Source organism: Gymnogyps californianus, chromosome 12, assembly GCF_018139145.2.
Source record: "Gymnogyps californianus isolate 813 chromosome 12, ASM1813914v2, whole genome shotgun sequence".
Classification (NCBI taxonomy): Eukaryota; Metazoa; Chordata; class Aves; order Accipitriformes; family Cathartidae; genus Gymnogyps; species Gymnogyps californianus.
Genome location: NC_059482.1, coordinates 17,235,903 through 17,257,291, shown reverse-complemented (window position 1 = coordinate 17,257,291; position 21,389 = coordinate 17,235,903). Strand labels below are relative to the sequence as shown.

The 21,389-nt window shown below is 34.2% G+C and overlaps 1 long non-coding RNA gene across 2 annotated transcripts in view; it reads left to right on the top strand.

The window, feature by feature from the left end:
• Nucleotides 1-21,389, top strand: part of LOC127021257 (uncharacterized) — a 217,875-nt gene that overhangs the window by 60,194 nt on the left and 136,292 nt on the right. The window contains exon 5 of one of the 2 annotated variants that reach the window (XR_007767187.1): nucleotides 3,201-3,233. The exons of the other annotated variant lie outside the window; for it this stretch is intronic. This is a non-coding gene — a long non-coding RNA (uncharacterized LOC127021257). Of the gene's footprint in view, nucleotides 1-3,200; nucleotides 3,234-21,389 lie in introns of those variants that run through there. 2 annotated transcript variants of the gene reach the window in all.

Sequence of the window (21,389 nt, the reverse complement as noted above, 5' to 3'; positions counted from 1 at the left end):
ACTTTGCCATAACAATTTATGCATGATGTAGTTCATACTGGTATTAAATTTTTCTTATGACATTGGTGCACAACTCAGTTATCTAGTTATGCTTATGTGTGTTTTAAAAAGACTTGTCACTTCTAAGAACTTGTCCCTCAGCCTGTACCCCTGCAAAATTCCAGTAAGTATCAAAAGGAAGCTTCTCAGGACTGCAAGTTTTGTGATCTTAAATAACGTTATTTTCTCTCTTCTGCTATACTCTTAAAAAAAAAAAACAACAACATCAAAAACCCAAACAAAATGAACAAAACCCAAACAAATGACCAAAAAACCCCCACAAAACCGACAAAAAGGTGCACATATTTAAATCGCGTATTGGGGTTGAAATAGGTCAGGCTGTGAAAGCCTGAGTTTTACTTTGCCTTCTAACCTTAAATGTAACATTAATTTTTGAATGTTACATGATTGGATACATATTTATATTCATGTATGGGAAACTGTGGATTGATATTAAATTTCAGATTCTGGATGTTTGCAAACAGGTAACGCTTTCTTAGGATTTCATTGTGATGGGAAAGGTTTTAATTTTCTTGTGTAGCTTTTTTTCTCTTGTGTTTTGAAATATTGTCAACTGCACAGCCCAATGGATGCTTAAAGTTATGCTGTGGGTAGGATTTTTGCTAGGTCTGTGTTTACCACATTTATACTTAATGTGACTGTATCTTTTGTGTGCATGAAGGTCTGTTTTGTGCGTTCTTTGCACGTTTTATTTTCTTTTTCTGTGGGAAAATGTGTAATTATCAATCCATAACTAGCAGAAAGAATATATTAATTCCTAAGCAGTGTAGCTTTAATTTTAAATTATTATGCAAGTTTTCATAGTTTGCTTTGAAATAAAGTATGAATGTTTTTCTCAAATCTTACTCTTTACTTTCAGTTAAGTACAAAAATGTAACTGTTCTTAATTGTCGTATGCAGAGCAACAAATCTATAAGCTATAAGCTGACTCAACTGGGGTTTACATTATAGACCACCAGCAAATGTAATTGTATGCTGTACACTTGATGAAAAGTACAATATATATCCTCTCAGTAAGGGTTCTTTATTATAAAAGGGCTAGGTATTGCTTGGGTATTAACTATACTGTACTAAAACCCATAAACACCTTTTTACACATAGAGTGCACACTTCAATGCAACAATCAAATGCTTTTCTATAAATAACAAACTTATGGAAAAAGAGGCCTTTGATTGCTTTCCAAGAATGCATTGAAACCTTAGAGGGACTTTATTTGATTCCAGGAGTTGAGTGCTAGTTGGTGTGTATCAATATCAGATATCTCATAATTATTAAAAAAATAAGTTTTTATTTTAATATTGGAATCTGCATTGTTTACAAATGGGAGTTGATCATACTCTGATAAATTTAAATCATTTTCAGGTAATACTCTGAATATTTTAACTTTGTTAGTGCACACAAGAAGTTTTTCTGAAAATGTAATATGCCTACTAAACACATAACTAAAAGTAGTGTGTCAAATAAGAGGGTGAGGGTTGGAGGGCAACTTTTCTCTGGGGGTTACTTGAAGTCACTTCTGTGCTGAGCTTTGGGTGAAGTGTCAGACTTTTTCTCTACAAATAATTACTGTGAAAAAAGCCCGTTTTGTTTTATGCCTGGAACAGGTGACGCCTAAATGCTAAGTGCACATTTGGTTGAATGTTAGATGGTAGCTGCCTGTGACATCAATCATTTCATTTCATTGTCAGTCTGAGTAAGCAGCAGTTGTTTTGTTTAAAGGTGGGACTGAGTTATGTGTGGCCTAACTGCATGGCAGATGGAATGTGGTTGCCTCTATGTATGAATACTATCATCTAGCTATTAACATACATGGTACAGATGGTAATTTGTAACCAAGTACATAAAGCTGAAAACTACAGCAAAGTAGTGTAATCCATGAAAAGCAGTTTGCTTGCTTTGCACTGCTATATATATGCTCTTCGTATTTATATGAATGAATGAAAGCTGGCTAGCAATGTTAGGCTTCTTCATAGGAATCCTACTCGTACCCAAATTCTAAAGCTAAACCAAAATAGTGTAATTATTTCTTTAAAGGATATGTAGAAATCTTTTGCATAGTAAAACATAAAGTATTTACTTATCCTTGAGAGCCTCACGTTTTTGAAAGAGCATCTGTTTTTCATTGAAAATGTATTTTTGCCGAACTGTACATCTGGGAAGCTTGAGGCACAAGGAAGTTAGCAACTTGCACAAAATGACAGCTTGACTTAGATTAGGAGTCTTGATTTCATAGTGTTGGTGGTTTGCTCTGGTTAGTCAATTACATTGCTTGCTTCTGGTTTTGTAAAACATACAATTGAGAAATAAATTATATTTTTGCGTCTCATATCCTTATTAATGAGTACCACTGGCTGGAAGAGCTAGTTTGACTGGCCAGTTTGTATTTTACAGAACCATACTGGCTTCCATGTACTTTTGGCTGGCTACAGGAAAACCTTTGTGGTTTTCCAGCAGCTGATTTGGAGGGTGAAGGAAGCATCAGCTTCTCTGCCTTTTCCTTGAGGAGTGCCTTGGAGCATGGAAGATGTGGGATTTCTGTTTTCTGTGTTCTCAGGATTTTTGGGGTCCTTGCTTTAGTATGTCAATAGTGAGATAGGCTTTTGGGCATATATAGCTGTATCACTACTTGGGAATATGCAGGTTTCCAAATTGCCTCAAGGTAACAATTAGCTTCTTAAAAGCACCTATAGGCAGTCATTTTAAAGACCTAACTCACCAGGGATACCAGATGTCGTTGTCAAAAACAGAATCAAGTTGTTTTGTTATAACGACAGTGATTTCACTTCGAATTCTTTTGTTATGTGTACTGTGACTTCATTTGCAAAGAGCTGACCATGGTATTTATTTTAGTACACTAATTCATTCCTGAGAGAACTGGGTGTTTTAGGGTTTTGTAGCTTCAACAGCTTTGCTAGATGTCTAACACTTGTTAAGGTATTTGAATAGGTGCTTCATTTGCAGAGAATGACACTGGATTATGGTATGACTATGGTCAAATAACTTCCTCTCTCTCTCTCTTTCCTCTCACTATCTTCTGTCTTCTATAGTGGGATTATAAACTCCTTCAAGCATAATGAACTCATTCGAACTCTGTTCTTGACTGGGACTTTTAATTGTTCGGTCTACTTTTTGCATTATAGGAACTCTTCTGGAACCAAAATTCTGTTCTCAGGTCCATGGACTTCCATGGAAGAATTTTCTTCCTAAGGCCATGCTAATAAGGAGTGAGCACCTGAATGCTTGTTGAGAACCTGAAGTAATTTGAAAGCTATGCATGTACTGTATGGACTATTTATAAGGAGGCGGCTGAGAAAAGCAAACTTTTTGTCTAAGGGGCTTACATTCATTACCCAGAAGGTCAATAAAACAAGTCTGAAAATCTGAAACAAAAGTGAAAATTCCTGATTGATAGGTACATGTCCAAAATAAGCCTTCAGACTCCAGAAGAAATATAAGGGGAAGGGGGGGAAAAAAGAAGTATTCTCTCTCAAATGTCTCAGTCTTTAAAATGAAAATAGTGGTTTTAGTAAGCATAAGTATATCTAGTCCTGTTTTTTCCATGATAAGTAGGTGAATTCATGGACACACACATGATAAAGATGACAAAATTTTGTATATCTGAATTTAGCTTTTGTGTTTGTTTCTAATAACGGTACAAATTGATAGTTTTCGTAAGCTACCATAAACATGATTTGATATGATCAAGTCAGGAAGGAGCTTTCTGATTTTTCAGTTTTACGCTACTGTAAATATTTAATCAAGTTTTAAACATTAAAGGAGTACTTGGGCTTTTCTTATACTGTTTTCCCGGTAGAGTTGTAGATCTTATTAAAAACATTCGTTATGTTGGTAGGGCACTTTTAAATGAATCAAGCTTAATACCCTAGTTCTTCACCTTTGAAGGAATGGGTTCAAAAATCTAGCTTAGGTCACAAGGTAAATTAGCTTGGTAACCCTAGCACAGCCCCTTGTGGATGGACAAACTGCTCCTTTTGCAATTCTCCCCCCCACCTCCAATAAAAAAAAAAGTCAGTGTTTTCATCTTTACCTAGCACTTAAAAAGACATTAGGTTTGCAAGGTACAGGCATGTTTTGGCATTAAAGATAATTCTGTAAGTGTAAGTTCTGTCTTAAGGATCCAATTTTTATACAGGCTTTTTTAAAAACAAAAACAGACTTGAAAGTTTTGCAAATTCCTGTAAATAGTCATCCCTGTTCTGCTCATAGCTTCATTTATTCTGATAGAATTCTCAGTCTTTACAGCAGACTGCGAGTCTATTCAGTCTGATGATGGCATGGGGTAGAGTATCATTGCAGTCAACCTCTATTAGTTCTTAATTTTTTAAGTTTCCTATACTTCTGGGTATATAAACTTTAATTATTTAAATCTAAATTAAAAATAAAATGCTGAATATGCAGAAAGCTAAACATCATGTTGCTTTTATTTTTTTTACGTTATTGCGGGTATGTTTTTAAATGGTCAGAACTCACCTATCTGGAAAAGTAACTTCAGTAATTCGTATGTTTTTGAAAACTTCAGTGAAGTTTTTCTCCATATTAGCAGCTTACTCTAAATGCATTCTTTTGATTAATTTTAATCTTTCAGTCTTTATACTTTCTACCCTACTGCTGTTTAAGCCCTCTGATCAATTTTGTCATTTTCCATCTGATTTTTTTCAGTGGTAATTTTTTTTTTTTTTTGCATATTGAGTATATATTGGTGTAGTCTGGTAAGTTCTTTTGGGTTTTGTTGTGGGTGTTGTTTTTTTTCCCCCAAAATAACTTTTTATAAATACATATAATACACACAAGTGCACATGTCCACAAGCATGTAAATCCTTCATATGGGTTCTAATAGTAACAAATGTTGACTAGCCAACCTCCTCCTGTCTGTGCTTGGTAAATCACAACTTGCCCTACTTCAAGTCATTCAAAATACTGCTATAAGCATCATTTCTCTGGCTCATAACCTTAACATTGTGTTTGCCTGCACTTCTGTTTAACTGTACTCACACACTGATAACTGTTGTGTTCAACAGAAATTACTTGTTTTTCCTTTGAAGGACCCCTTAAGTTTTTCTGCTCTACCAGTGGTTTCTTGTAGAGTTGTCATCCGTGACTTTATTAGGGAATGGTGATGCCCAGCTTTGTTGCAAACTTGATGCCAATAAGCTCTTTTGTCCTTTCTCTTAATTCTTCTTTTCATACTTTCTGTTTTTCTCACAAAAATCTCCAAATATTAGCTGATAGGTTGTCTGACTTTCCTCCTACCTGTAGAAAAAAGGAAGGTTTGAAGCTTTTTCTTCTATTATGAGATTGAGGGACAGTCAAAAGTGCATTCCGTGGTAGATATAGGCATTAGGGAAGACTCATTTCAGCTAGCTGCACTGGAAAGTAAGTAAATATATCTATCCTTGGTCCACTAAATAAAACTATGGAACCACCTCTGAAAATGACATTTTGAGATAAATTTTAATGATCATCCTGTTACCTTTTGTGCTCTTATCCACACTACCCACCTGTCATCCTGAAGTTTAAAAGCCTTCATAAGAAGGGGAACTTCTCTTTGCTTGTTTGTACAGTGCTAAGTGCATGTGAGTTCTTGCCTGTAGATTCTGCTGTAATAGTTCATGCTAAGTTTTTATTAATTTGAAGTTTTCTTTGTTGCAAACATGGCTGTAAAATAAGCTATAATAAATGTGAATTATTTAGATGGGTTCTTGACCTTAGCATCTAGTCATGGGCTCAAGAGAAAAATCATCTGGAGAAAATGTAGACATGCCAGTAAAATTGTACCAATAACAGAAAATTAAACTGGTAATATATTCATTTGCAGTCTATTTCTAGCTTTGTTTGAAGTTCTTAATTTTATTTAGTTGATGTAAAGACTATTTTTTTTTCCTTTTCAAATGTGTAACTCTTGAAAGAATGCAGAAGAAATAGTTGGCTTCTATCTATTCTGTACTGTAAACCACAACAGGGTCTAATAATATTCACAGCCAATAAATAATGCAAGACTGGCAGGCTGTACAACCCTGTTTAACAGCAAAGACTTTAGGAAAGCACACAGAATCTTAAGTTCTTTCATTATTTTTGACATTGATTTGTCATTAAGAAAATATATTAGTTCAGGTTAAATTGATCTGAAACATCCATTAATATAGGTGATAGATTCCTTTTTTTTGTTTGTTTCACTTCCTTGATATCTCAAATTAAGCAATGCAGAAAAAGCTAATTGTACTGAATATTTTTCTCTGATAAATTTTGTTCTGAAAATAGGACTGGATATCTACAGTGACAGGTAGATACAAGTCCGTATTAGGCTTGCTGCTAATAAGGTTGGGTATAGTTGACTTCATCCATCTATAAAATGGATTAAACATTACTTACCAAAATGTACCAGAATATAGTCACAACTGCATCTAGAGTTAATGACCCCGAAGTGCAGAGAAGTGCTTGGATGGAACGGGATATTTCTTCTTACCCCTTTTGATATCCCACATAGATTTATTTCTTATACTGTTGCTTATCCATATAATTTGTGCTAGCTAAAACTACTTTGTGGATTCCACATGGATGAGAATCTTCAAATACTCTCATTTTTACAGTTGAAAACAATTTTGAAGTTCACCATTTTTCCAGAGCAGATTTCTTTCTCTGTCCATTCACTGAACTCCTATTCTGCTCCTTACCTGCTTTCCTCAAAGAATTCAAAACAATCATGCTGGCCTGAGATACAAGACATGCTTAGCTCTTTCGCAACAAGAGGATGCAAGTCCAACATTTTCATATGCTTCGTTTTGTTCTTTGCAAAATGGTTATTTAGTTTTTTATTTTTAAACTATTGTTAAAGCTATATTAGTCACTTATTTTGCTCCCCACAAGAGGCTGTCTCAATGAAATGGCACAGAAAGATGAGGCAGTAAATCATAGTGAGTTCTGTAAAATGTATGGTATTAGAGTATTATATATGTCTATATGGTCTCCAGCATGTCTGTATTTGAGGTACACGTTTCTAAAAAGGGATTCTTTGAACAACTCCTTTTCAGAGTCTACTTTTATATGTAATTTGCCTGTTCTGGGTTCAGTTCTGTAGTTGGCTTTGTTTTTTGCTGAACATAAAGCAAACCTGAGAAACTGAGAAATGTTCCTAATAACTATCGGTCTTGGACAAATTCTGTACTAGCTCTGAACAAGAACTCTGTCAATATCTGAACTAAAAATGGGTACAATGAAAGTGAAGGCAATAATATTTGCCACTAAGGGTGTTTTTATAATAATACCTTTAGCCCTGCTTGTCTCGATTATAGTGTTATGGTTCAAGCATCAGCGGTAGAACACAGAGATACTGTAAAAGGGATTCTTCAGGTCAGAATGACTGCCTTTGGGGTGGGAGGGGAGAGATGGAAATCAAGATGGGAGAAGGAAAATGCTTATATCAACCCCAGGCAGGTTGTGCTTATCAGCCGTAGTGAAGTTCAAAAAAGCATTTGTAGGGCAATCTTTATTACTCTTAACTACTGTTCTTAGTAATCAGAGCTAGCACTCTTAGAGTTAAGAGCTGTGTCTTATTCATATTCAGTAGCATGGTAAATAACATCACACTAGAACATTTATCTTCTTTCATTGTTTTATGGTTTTCTTAGTATGTGTCTAGGTATAAATCTTCATTTGGCAGGTAACTTCTTGAGGTATATCCCATGGTTCTAAAGCAAATCTGTTGGCACTATTTTATTTGAGTATGTAAGGTAGACTTCCTGCAGAAAATATTCCTCCCTAAAACCAAAGATGTAAATAAAAGGACCTCAGACTCCAGTTATACCAGGCTAATGTCTGCATGTTGAATTTAGCTGTAGGTTAAAAACAGCTGTTTTTTACTCCACTCGGCTTACTGCACTCTAGAAGGCTCTAAGGAACAAAAGTAAGTAAGAAAGCACTATGTTTACAAATAACTTCCCTTAAACTCTACCTGAGTGTCTACAGGATACAGCCATAAATTTTGGACTGGGAGAGTGAAGTGCTATACTTGACATTCTGGACCGTATTTTAAGCAATTTTAATAGATCTTTCATACTATGGAGGATATTTGTACAGTGTCCAAATTTGTAGATGTTTCATTGTAATTCTTTAACGTGGGTGTAAAAAGCTATCAAACTTTATAGTTCATATTTCATGTTCATATTTCAAACTTATCAGACATAGAGATGGATCCAGATATGCCTATTCAGATTCCTTGTACTACTGCCAGGTAAGACATGGAAAGAGGAACACTCAGGAAGCTGAATTCTTTCTGGCACTCATCAACTACAGTTACAGTAAGACTGAAAGCATAGTATGCTTATTGACTAATGCATAGTAACTTATTAACTTTGATTTAAATTAATTTTGGTACCGGTAGGACTGTGTATGCATTACGCATATGCTTAAGTTCCTCCCTGAATGAGTGGTTTTGATATTGCAAAGGTAGACAGGGAGTAACCAGGTACAGCAAGATGAAAGAAGACAGAGAAAGAAGTGGTCTGTCAAAATAATGTAGCTGTTTAACTTATTATGGCAAAAATATGCATAATTTGTTGAATTTTTGTTGGTATACAAAGATGTAGAAATTTGTTTAATGTTGACTAAACAGATATTACTGTACCAGTGCTGATTTTTTTTTTTTTTTTTTTTTTTTTTGCATTTTAGTGTGATTAGCAAAAAAAACCCCCCAAAACCAAACCACTTATTCCGGGAAAGTGACCGTATTTACGAATTATTTTTCTAGATAATGTATAGGGACTTTCTTGTGTTAGAAAAGGTTTCCAGTGGATTTTCAAGATGTTACGAAGTATCTGTAAAACCATCCATAGCGCTGTAAAAGCTATGGAAAACACTTCCCAACATCAGCAAGCTTTCATAAAGCAGTTTTTTCAAGTACACTTTTGAAATGAAATAATTAAAATGCATGTCTCTGTTCTGTTACCATTTTATTTTAAATCAAAGAATGTCATATTGACACTTCATGATTTTTTTAATAATCTACCATTTATAATGACCATGTTTAATTGCTCTAATTTAAAAAGGCGCTATCTGATTGCCTGCATGCATATAACAAAAAACGTAATTGTCTTGTGCAAACCACTGAATAGATTTAGGAATCTTCAATAACAAAATTACATTAATAGCATATGCTATTAAAGATGATTGATGGCAAAATTGGAAGCATACTGGTTTTACACCACACAAAAGAGTACGGTGCTTTGAAGATGGTTCTGAGAGTGTCAACAACAGTACAAAGAAGAAAAACAGTGTAATACTAAAAGTCCCACTTTACTAAAAAAAATGGATTTGGCAGTGGGGTAGATCAAGTTTTATTTACTTGAGATGACAATATTTCTCTGCTTCTGAATATTTCTTGTATATGTGAATACATATTTCAATACATATTGTGTTTAATTCTGTTCAAATACCTACTTTATCTCACGGAAGAATAAGAAGCTTAACTTATAGCCAGGTTTTCAGAGACCAAAAAAATCTCAATTTCATATTACCTCTCAGTTGGTTTAATCCATCTTTTACTGCAGTTCCAACTGTGAACATATAAGGGAACATGAGTTCCATTAATCAATTTGCAACATTCTGTACTTTGAAAGCCTGATTCTGAATTTAGAAGAAATCAAAACTCTCTAGAAAAAAGAATATGGGGAAAGTGCTGAAGAACATAACGTTCTTAATGTGCAAGTTGGTTTGAGAATAGCTGCTGTTTTTATTGGTAGCATGGTTGTAATGTGAAGATCTCTAAAACTCCAAGGTTTTACAGCAGGCACATTTTTAATACGTATATTACTTCTGCAAGGACATGAATATAAATTATATCTACCCTACTGCAGTTTCACATTATGCTTCTGATTTTTATTTTTTTAATACCTTTTAAAGTAGCATTTATTTTTCCATGTCCTTCTGAGATTTACAGTGCAAGTTTTAATGGACCTTCGATATCTATCAGTTTTTTAAATATTAGCATGTTTTCCTTTTATATTCATATCTAAAGTAATTCTTGGAAATGGAGATGGCTTATCTATCAGGTGCCTTAACCCCTTTTTTTTTATTCGCTTTGCTTAGTAACAGTGTAGTCAGGAACACTGCAACTCTGTGAATCATGGTCACAATTATTCTTATGTTGCCCATTTTTCAAATGAATAACTTTTGAAAATGATTTGACTAATCTTTTGTTATTGTAAAAGTATTTTGTATGTATTGTACATAAATGTATTTTCATATGTAAAGAGTGTGTGTGGAGGGGAAACCATTTTAGAGAATGGCTGAAATGCCTTTTTTTTTTTTTTCAAAAGCTGTATAAATATTTTAGCTTTCTCACACAATACCTACACTAGTGAAATATCCCTTTGCCTGTTTAGCGTTGGTATCTGCATCAAAGGTGGTGGAAATATAAAGTTAATTTGGAAAAGAAGTGCCATTGTAGTAAAATATTTGTGTTAAAGTTTCTGAAGTGTTCTTTTGATGCCTTCTACAAACATTTTAGTTGCAAATTTTGTTCATGATTAGTAGAAGAAATTCCTTAGGGTTTCTAGTTCTGACATATAAAAGTTGTGGGAAGTGGCGATATAGGTCAGAGCCACACTAAAAACAACTTCTTCAATACAGCTGGCTACCTAAAGCTACCTCCAAGTTCCTCCTCTAAGGTTTATATCATCTTTCAACTTTGCAGACATCTCTTCCTCTCTGCCTATCTCTTGTGTCTGGAGTTTACCCAGGGGACAGGAGTTATCTTGTTCCCTTGTGGGCCATCATTATGGGGAAGTCCACCCCCGACTTCTCTCTTTTTTTTTTTTTTTTTTTTTTTTTTTCCCCTGCCTACTTGAACTGATTTAATAACTGTTTAATGATATCTTGACACACACAGAGTTTGGTTATTAAGGATATCTAATTCCTACTATATACTGGCTATTCATCATACTATACTGTGAAAACATCGATTTATATTTTTCTTTTACTGTAGCTTTCATGTGCAAATGAATGCCGAAATTAGGTTTGCTAAGTTCAGGTCACTTTGTACAATAATTTGCACAATGTATCATATTTTAAATGATAGTTAAACCTAAAACTGAGTCAAAGTAGTTTATTTTTTAAATTTCCAGTGTCTCATATTGACAATTTCAAGCTAATGACATTCTGTTACAAACATCTAATTAAGAATGCTACTGTTTGTTTTTATATGTAATGCATACCATTACAATATGTAAACAGACATTTGTACTATTTGGAAAATAGTTAGAATTAATAATTGGATTTGTACTGGTGGATACTTCCAGGAGCACAGATTTAAAGCGACTCCTTTGTTTTTGTCTGGTTTATTGCTTTATTTTGTTTCTTACATTCTTAGATCATTGCCTGTGTGTGAATCAAATATTTTGCATGTAACAGTGCATAATGTTTATGAATATGATGGTCCTTTATCAGAGCTCAGGCTGCTGCAGTTCTCCCTTTTAAGACTGCCTTTGTCCAATCATGAGGAAAATGAGCAAGTATTCTTACTTTGGTCCATGTGAGTTGGATTCTTTGTCTTAGTTTTTGTGCTTTATTTTTTCATCTTATAAGGTAATTGCATGATAGTTTAATAAAAATTATTTGGAAGGATTCAGTTGATATTGTGATATCACTCTATGCATGTTATTAATACATCACCAAGAGAATTTTCCATCTGTAGTAATTACTGCTGACAAATATTATTTTTAGTTTCTTCAGAAAATTCTTTTGTACTGTAAAAGACTTATTGGTGATCTCAAAGACGCACAGAATTCTTTCAGTTTACCTATACGGTTGTAGCTATATTATAATACCTCATTAAAAGTTTTTAAAATATTTTGAAATAGAGGATTTTTCTTTTTCTGGCAGGCAGGTGAAGGGGTACTGCCTGCAGAACCTACTTTGTCAGCATGAAACCAGTCTCATAAATTTTTATTGAAATGAGCTCATTACTTTTAATTTTTACCGGCTCTTTAGTAGATTCAAGGGATAGTTTTCGATTTTTGAAAAAGAACAAATGAATTCCTTAAATATATGCATTATTATTAGATGTGTGAGTTGGCCTTTCCAAGGATGGTATTAAACAAAAAATATATTGTTGACATTTAGGCTACTGTTGGAGCACGGTTTCTGTGACTAATTAGGACGAAGAACATCTAGACACATGTTTTGTCTGCTGATTGGCTAGTTGTTCCCTTCTCCATCCTGCTTCCTCTGTCAAGGTATAAACTTTGTTCAGGACATACCGAGCATCTCTTACCTATAATTAGCGTTTCTCTGAATGTAACAGACTTAGTTATCAACTTCGAGGAAATATACCTTCAGGTGGTAGAGTTCATTAAATGTGTAACTTTTCTCGTAGCTGCACACTACATAGCATTTTTTCAGTGATATGGTGAGAAAAGTACTTTTATAATAGTAACTCGCTGACAACATTTGAAGTGAAAATTGCCAGACTTCTTGAATCTTTACACATTTCCGTGACTGATCATCATTTCCTTAGAATTCCAGAGACTTGTGTGAATCACGCCTACAGGGTACATATGTTAGACGTTAACAAGAAAATACTTCCCAGAAATCAAATGTAAGATTCTTAAAGCTTTTGAAGTGCACCTACAAGGTTGAATGATTAGAGCCTTGTAGAACAGAATGAAGAAATAATTCATTTGAGAACTAAAAATTCGGAATGACTTTAGTCATAAAAAAAAGTACTTGTTATTTATCAAACAAAGTAACTTACTGCATAAATGTAAATCTGTTTTAGGTGATATGTACTCTAGAAATGCTTAATCATTAATGTACAGAACTAAACTCTGGTGATATGTCCTTTCAGTAATTTATGTGGATACAACTATCATAACCTATTAAATGCTGCTTAGGACAGTGAGTATATATATGCAATAGCTACACAATCAGAAGAATCGCAATATTAGGCGTTCATGTAAGTGCATCACTGAAATGAAGGTCTAATTTTATATTCAGTGCAGATAATTCCTAATGTATGTATTATTGAATTCCTCCTAGCTACAGGCAATCTTATAAACTTCTCAGTTGTAAATACTTTTATGAATTTCTTTGTGACAGTGTTCCAGTCTCCAGTTATTATTTCAGTGGTCTGTCCTATGTTAATATTTAGCATCATTTTTTTTGCACTAGGATTCAGTATAATACATTCAGTGTAGCCTTTTAAAATTTCGAGGAGATCATTGAAATTAAAACAAAAAAATCCCCTAGTAAAACATGCATTCATACATGTATGTAAAATTAGAATTTATGATACTGACAATTTGTGTATTATGTTAGACTTTAAAGTAGGTCTGGCCCTTACCCAGGGCTATATTGCTGCCCTTAATTATGCAATGTAGGACTTTTTTCCACACATGAACTAATTAAAATCAATGCACAAAAGAAGTTACCTCATTAGTAAGAGTGGTGGAATAGGGTGCTACCTTGTTATTCAAGCATGGGTATTTAACAGACTCGCAAGATTTGACTGTGGTGCACTTCTGGTGCAGTCACTCTAAGCATTGCTGGTGTATACAGCAGGACTACGTTAAGCTGTTTTGTCACTGCTTACAATAAGGGAAGAAAATAATAAGGATATTGCGGTCACTTTAAAATGTACCTCTATGTTTTCTGGTTCCTACAAAATTCTTAATACATAGAACTATATATTGCTTGTTTGAACGTTCTTGCATAAGTTTTGTGAACACTTAAGAATGTATTAAGACAAGCTGTCAAAGAGTAAGTGGATTTAAATATAGATGCAGTTGAAAACTGAAAAAAGAATTGTAAGCTTGCTGAAATGACACAGTTGGTTAAGATTTTCAAAACTTATCAGTCACTTTGGTTGTGTTTGTATTTGCAAATGGAGTTATATTAGCCTAAATTTTGGAAGAATGGTCAGCATGCACTTAAAATCTATTCAAAATGTCACTAAGAGGATTTGCTAGGTTAAAGGGCTTAACTGAAGGTTGATGTCTGATTTTTTTTTTATGTGTAAAAGTTGGCCACTGATCAGGACACACCCAAAAATTGATGCTTTTTCCCTGTAATGTGAACAATTAGAGTGTCTTAGTGTTCACAGGACTCTGGGAAAAGTGAAATCTTCAGATATACTGATTATCTTTAACAGAAATTCTACAATAATAACTCAGAATTTCTGAATCTAAACAGTGGAGGAAAGCTACATGATTAATCTAAACTACTGCTAACTTTCCTTTTTTTTTAATGAATTGGGAACGGAAGAAGACTTTGTACTGATTGCTTAAGCCACACAGTCCTTCAAAATCTCATTTTTCCTGCGTTATTTTCAGTGTTCTACACAATATGGTGGGAGGGTTGGGGGTGGTATTTGTATACTTTTAAAATTTTCATCTAAATCTGGTTATAGATATCCAGTATACTGGATATGACTAGGTTGTGATATGCTGTTACCTTTCACCTTGAGTAGTCCTTTCTCAGACAGCTAGCTGTTCACCAGTGAAAATATATGATGTTTTTGTTACTCAGGTTAAGGACACAAGCTAAGTGTTTTAGAAGTTCTCAGTCTCCAGCACTGGTATTCTGAATGGGTATGGAAGAGCAAGTTATTCGAATAGGTGTATAATTGCCATGTGTTCTTCATGTTTAAACCAAAACTCCAAAACCACTTTTGAATCACTTCATTGCCAACCTATTTTCTTAATGAATAAATTCCATGATCTTTTCTTCTGTTTTTAATATTCTCATGACGAGAAGCATCTGTAGCTTGCTTGCTACTATGAATTGTTAAACTTGGTTAGGTGTCATGGGAATAGTAATTGCTACTAAAAAGTTGGATCAAATTTTAAGGCCAGTGGTAATATCTGGATTTTTTTTCTGGCCATGCATAGAAGACTGTTGAACTAAATTAAGAACAGAAATCCAATATTTATGTTTATGTGGAAAAGATAAAGTAACATTGAAATAGTCCTGATTTTAATCTTACAAAAAAGATTAATGCCTTGGCATGTGCAAGTACTATAGGATTATGTTACAACTCAAGTCATTCCTTTTCCCTAAATGATTCATAGTTTTGCTACAATGTTTTGTGAAAATTATCTCACATGCTTCTTTCACACACACCCCTCCCCCTCCCCAAATTTCTGCCATAATTAAAAGACTTTGTCAGGTAAATTCTTTGAATGCAGTGTATAGGTAGGTGTGCCATATTAATTTAAATGAGTAGTTGCTCCTACCAGAACTCAGATTAAAAATATTTCCACTGAAGATGAATAATAGAAGCAGCTTTTGTAAAAATGGGGGGGGGGGGGGGGGAATGTTCAAAGCCAAACAATCCACAGAGTAAGATAAAATTATTAATCTTTATAAAAAGGTATAAAATACTTGTCTCTAATATGAGGCAATATACTATTAGATACAGAAAAATGAATTTTATACTGTATTACCAGGCACAGCTATAATACAGTAGTTATGTAAGGAATAATAGTACTTTCACTGTGCAGTCATAAAGATCGGGAGTGTAAGCATTTCTGGTTAGGAAGGTACAGACTTTGCTCATTTACAATGTAGTCTGCGTATATAAATACATGCATAGGCACACATATATATTTTTTAAAAATATATAAATATATATAAAAATCTTTATGAACATACACCCTGTTTCATATTTCTCCTAAGATAAATGTTGTGTTGGCGTCATTTGCTAGTGCAGGAGATAAAGACCTCCTGCAGTTACTTCTGATAAAACAACAAAACTTTTGAAAGATTTCTTCTTCGAAGTCTTATTTTCTCATTCCAGTACTTTTAAATGAAGTTCACCCCAAATTTGCTGTCTTTAAAAGCACTGATGAAAAACTTCTAAACAAGTTTGTTCTGCTTTGAAACAAGCCAAAGTACTCCTATAATTACTTTTCCTTACTCATCAAATAAAATAAGCTGTACTAGCTAAGGTTACATCCTTGAGTGATTCATAGGTTTAAAAAAAAAAATTCAGACTAATTTCTGTATCTGCTTGGGAAAGCAAATATTTGTTTTGATTACCTCTGTTTTTTGGTATATTTTTACTATTAGACATTTAAGGAGCAGGTGCATGGTGTAAATCAGCTGGTGTTGCTTAGATCAGTATCTTGAGTCACTGAAACTGTCATTTTACACACTCTGTAATCTCTAATCTGGAGGTTGTTGAATTTGATGGAGGGACTTAAAGCCTTTAGTCGTGTATTAAATCTGAAATTTTTGTAGCAGACTACTGGTAAATGCTGTAAGTTCCCTACCAGTGATCATCCACTGCTATTGTAACTATTGTAAAATGCTCTAAACTGCTCAGCTATTTATAAGATAACTGGACTGTTTATAAAGAGGAACCTGTAACATAAAATCATTTTAGAAGATAGGATTTCTATGAATGTCATTGTCCTTTGACGAATATCAGTGAAGAACATGAGGCGTTTGGAAGCGTGGGCTTGCCTTACATGAAATAAAGGCTGACTTCTGTCTTAAAGCTCCAAATCATGTAAAGTTCTGCGCAGTGCAGAGGTGAATCTAGGCTATCTCAGTCTTTGGACCAGCTCAGTTTTCCTCTTATGCAGTGGTGACGGGGGGAGATGGTTAATGCACTTTAATCTCACTGTTTTGAGGAAAATAAATATTTGTATGATATTGTTAAACTGGTTTCTTCCCTTCATTTGTTCAGGAGACTAGAATGTGAGATTGAATAACAAGTGTTGTCTGAACGTATTAGAGGAAGCCAACGAGGTGTAACAAACTTTTGTCAGGACCTACCAAGAAGATTAGTCTTTCAAAAACCAAAAATAATAATAAAAAAATCTCTTACTAAAAATCCTATACAGTGAGGTTAGATGGTCTGTATTATACAGGAGATCAAACCTTATAAAGAGGTTTTTTCTTAGAAATGTGAGACTTCGCTATGTATATAATGGAGGCACGCCTGTACAGACAATGGCAATTCCCTTGAGAAGCATTAGCAAACTTCTCAGTCTGTTTTATCTGAGCAGTGATAATTCTCAGTCTATCCCCATCCTTTTAAAGGACCTGAAATCTTATACTGAGTGTACAAATAAGACAGTGTTGATAGATAACTGGAGCATTAGAACCTTTTGAAAACTGAGATTTCTATCCTTAAAATGGGATCCAACATTACTGTCTTCTATTGATGTTTCTCCTATTTTAGATTGAGATACAGATATAGCTGTGTTCTTGAGTACCATTTTTATGCATTTAGCACTGTTATGTCATGGAAAATATTTCACATACGTGTTGCAGTACTTCCAACAAAATCACCCAGTGTGCAGCTATTAAAAAAAGTGGTGCCTTTTCCACAGTGTCTTTCACACACACAAAAAAAGGAAAAAGTTTTGAACATCATCATGATTGTAAAACTGTTGAACACCTTAGTGATTGTGGAAAAAATACCAGGCAGGAACATGCTCATTTAACACCTTCTGTTAAGCACATATATGAAAAAGTCATGAGAGACTTGTGGGTGTGATCACTGTTGTTTAAAACTGGGGTCATAACGTATAAGAAGAAAAAAATCTTAAATATACTTATTATTTGGCTCACAGATACATTTCAAATGTTAAAAATAGTGCAACTGTTGGTGCTCTGATCAAAGCAGATTCAAAAGCATGAGCTATAAGAAATACATATGCTTAAAGAGTCTGCAAAGTTGTTTAACTGAATAAATCCAACACAGTTTCATTACATTTAAGACCAGCTGTTAGGCACAGTCAGGATGCCAATATAAAATCAACATATGTAATCTTGGCCAAGTTGGGTTTTTTCCCCTCAAAGAGGATATTTGTGCCAACAGCATATGCTGCAAAAGGACTAAAGCACAGTCCCATTACCACTGCAGGGTACATAATTACATGAATTTACCTAAATATGGAAAAATTGTAACAAATAGGGGAGGCTTGGCAGATATTTTGGTTTCACATTTGGTATTTGGCATAACACAGTGTCCTGTTTAATTCCCATTGCTGCTACTTAGTGTTTCCTTTAATTGTGGAGCACATGGCAGCTCTTGTTCTATTTAGTTTTCTCATAGCTGCTCTCGCATTTTGGCTACAAGCACATTACATGAAAAAGCATGTAAGTATAGATTATACTGTACTACATCCTGAGGGTATAGCATATAAAAATAGTCATTTCTGAAGCATAAAAGCTTCTTGCCTATAGAAGTTAATCAGTATTTTAGAAAATAAGAACAAGACACAATTCGTATGTATGCACGTATTGAGAATAGTTCTAGTGTCCCAGATCAGTAGAGGGGAAGGAAGGAGGGAGAAGATCTATTCCAAACCTCAACTAGTAGCTTTTGGTCTATTTGGCATCCTTTTGCATCTGCAGTCTGGGGACTAATGTTGCTTTCCTTTTCTATGAGAAATCCCTTATTCCTGTTGTTTACTACGTATGACTTCCCATGTTTTAGAACATTAACAAAAATCCTAAAATGTCTAAGATTTTCAGTGACCTTGAGGACAGGATCAGGGATCTGGTATACATTTAAAGCAGAAAATTAAATATGCAGGTCAGTGCTACATTGAATTTAAAACATGTGCGTTGTTACGAAGTGAGTTGTTTGTTTTGATTGAAAGGATTACTATATAGATATATTTTGCATGTTGCATTAAGCATGTTTTTTTTTCATCCCAAAGTTCTCAGAAGTCTAGAAACATTACATCTTTCTCTGTGTTTGATACAGAAAAGGTCTTATGCCAACTGATTACCTCCCTTCCCCCCCCCCCCCCCATCTCCATATGTATCTCCATGCAATCCTAGTGAAAAGTTGTGCTGTAGTACTTATGGGGATATAGCGTAAAAGTCTTTATTCTCAATTGTAGGGTTCTGTGAGCCCTCATTAACTGTGTTACCCTTTTGCTGGTGTGTTCAGTAGCACAGATCTGTTTTTAAAGTAATTTTAAACTGTTGGGAACAATTTCTTGCCATTTCAATTGCATGGAGAGGTTATCGTGAATGATCGTTCAGCTTGTATGGACGATGCTGCAAGCCCCTAAGCAACCTGCTAATAAAGTTTGTTAATAACATTCAAAACAGACTATATTGCAACTCCTGTTTTTTGTTGTTTTTCTTAATTATTTAAAAAAAATTTATAATGCTTGATACAGTGATCAGTGCACTCTTACAAAGTAACAGAAAGCCACAGAATAGAAAATGTGGCCATGTACTTAAATTTCCTGTGTTTGAACCAATCTGAGCATTTATAAGACAAAAAGTTGACAGACCTCTGGAATAGTCTCATATATTAGACTTTGTTTACTCACACATGAGGAGGACTGCAGCAGGCTGTAGTGGTATAAGATTGCACTGCTCCTGAAATTAATGTCCAGTGGGCCTATCTTATATAAAGCCTTGAAAGAATGAATGTAAAACAAGCATAATAATTGAATAATTATGACATCTGTTACTCCAGCACCTCTTAGTGGGAAATTAACTGAAGAAATAGCAGGTTTAAAGATGTGTTAACACTTCAGTAGCATATATAACTGAAATATGAGGTGGGGAAGGGTAATGGAGATGAAATGGATAATCATTTGACACGCAGGCAATTGAGCAGCTATCCAGTGCACTGATGAACACTTGTAAGGAAATGTATTCGTTGCCATGTGAGATATTTCATGCAGAATTTATTTTTTGGTAGCTATTCAGAATCTGTAGTCTCAAATTAATAAGGGTAATTGGGAAATGAAATGAATATTTTTAAAAAAATAATTCTCAAATATAGTGCTACCCTTACTGATAAATGGAAAGAAACTCATATACATTTCATCCTATAAATAGCTTGACAGGAGTGTAGGGATGTATAACTAATCACATTAACTTTGAGGTGGCTTGTCAATTTGGCGATCTTGTGTGTTAAAAAAATACCAGTCAAGTTCCTGATGTACTAATCGCAGCTTAATCCATAAAGAGCCGAAGATATCTTTTTCTTCATTATTTTTCTCTAAATAACTTGTAATCATATTTACTGATTTTAGTTGGAGAATGTCTGCATGCATATCTTTTCAGAGTGTAAGAGTGGCCATTGGAAATATGAAGGAATATGTAATCTGTGAAAAAACAGTAAACCTCATTAAGAAAGGTTATTGCACCTATAACTTCTTCTCTCAGTGCTCATTGATTAGAGATTAAACATTATCCTTTGTGCTATTCAGAATGGGATTTTTAATTAGGATGTCATTATTACACAGATATACTAAATGCTAAATTGATTTTTGAGACCTTTTGAAATAATGGCACTACTTTTGCAAAATGAAAATCATAATAGATTATTGACTTATACTTGGCTTTTGGTTCAAGGGCACATCTCCAATGTCAACATTTTCAATATCTTTAGTTTCATGCAAAGAGACACTCATAATTAGGCTTATATTAAAAGTTTGTGCCTATTGACTCATTTTTTATTAATGACAATAGTATAGCATTGATTGTCCTTGAATTATAATAGCAAGCAGTGATGCCTGTTGATGACATGTAAATACAACATAAACTTTCTACTTGATTAGTTTGTTTTACTTAAGAATTTGTATTCATGCAAATAGTATTATAAAAGCCATTGAAGTTTTTAAGCAGATATTTACTTCAGTTGGAAGCTGCTGTTAGATGAAGAAATTCTTGTTTCTGTAACAGAATGTATTAGGTGCTTGGGTTTTATAATGGATGCTTAAAGTAACTTTCAGGGTAGACTTTCTAAACAGAAATGTAGCCTTTCTAAGCAGGCAAATAGCTTTGTGTATTAGTGCCCATTTACTTAAATTAGGTCCAAATATAGTACTTAATCCTACTTTCATGATCAGACCCATTCAGCCTTTGTTTTTTTGTAGACTTCCAAACAAGCTTATCTGTCTTGCTAAAGCCTTTTAAATTCTAGCATTTGTGGTAGCTTTTGTTTGTAGACAGGCTGCAAATATGAAGCATGCACCCTTTTCAGAATATTTTGAAAAGTCCAGTTTAGCAACTGCCAAAAGTGTGCAGGAGTCAAGAGGGATCAGGAAGGGAAAAAGTGATACATGAGAATTTTCCATTTCTTTGAACTAATCCTTATGAAATTCAAAAATTTCAAAGGAGAAGTACATATTTTGCTTTTTGTGACCTATTTAATTAATCTCCATTGAGTCGTGAGAATGTTTTGTGACAAATTTTGTTAGGATTGTTATCATCTGATTAAACTGAGATTAGACTGGACCCAGTTAACACTTGCTAGTTTCCCTAGATTTGGCTGATTGCGTGAGCAGGTTTACTTTAGCAGGGAAAAACTTTTCTACATTCTTTCACAT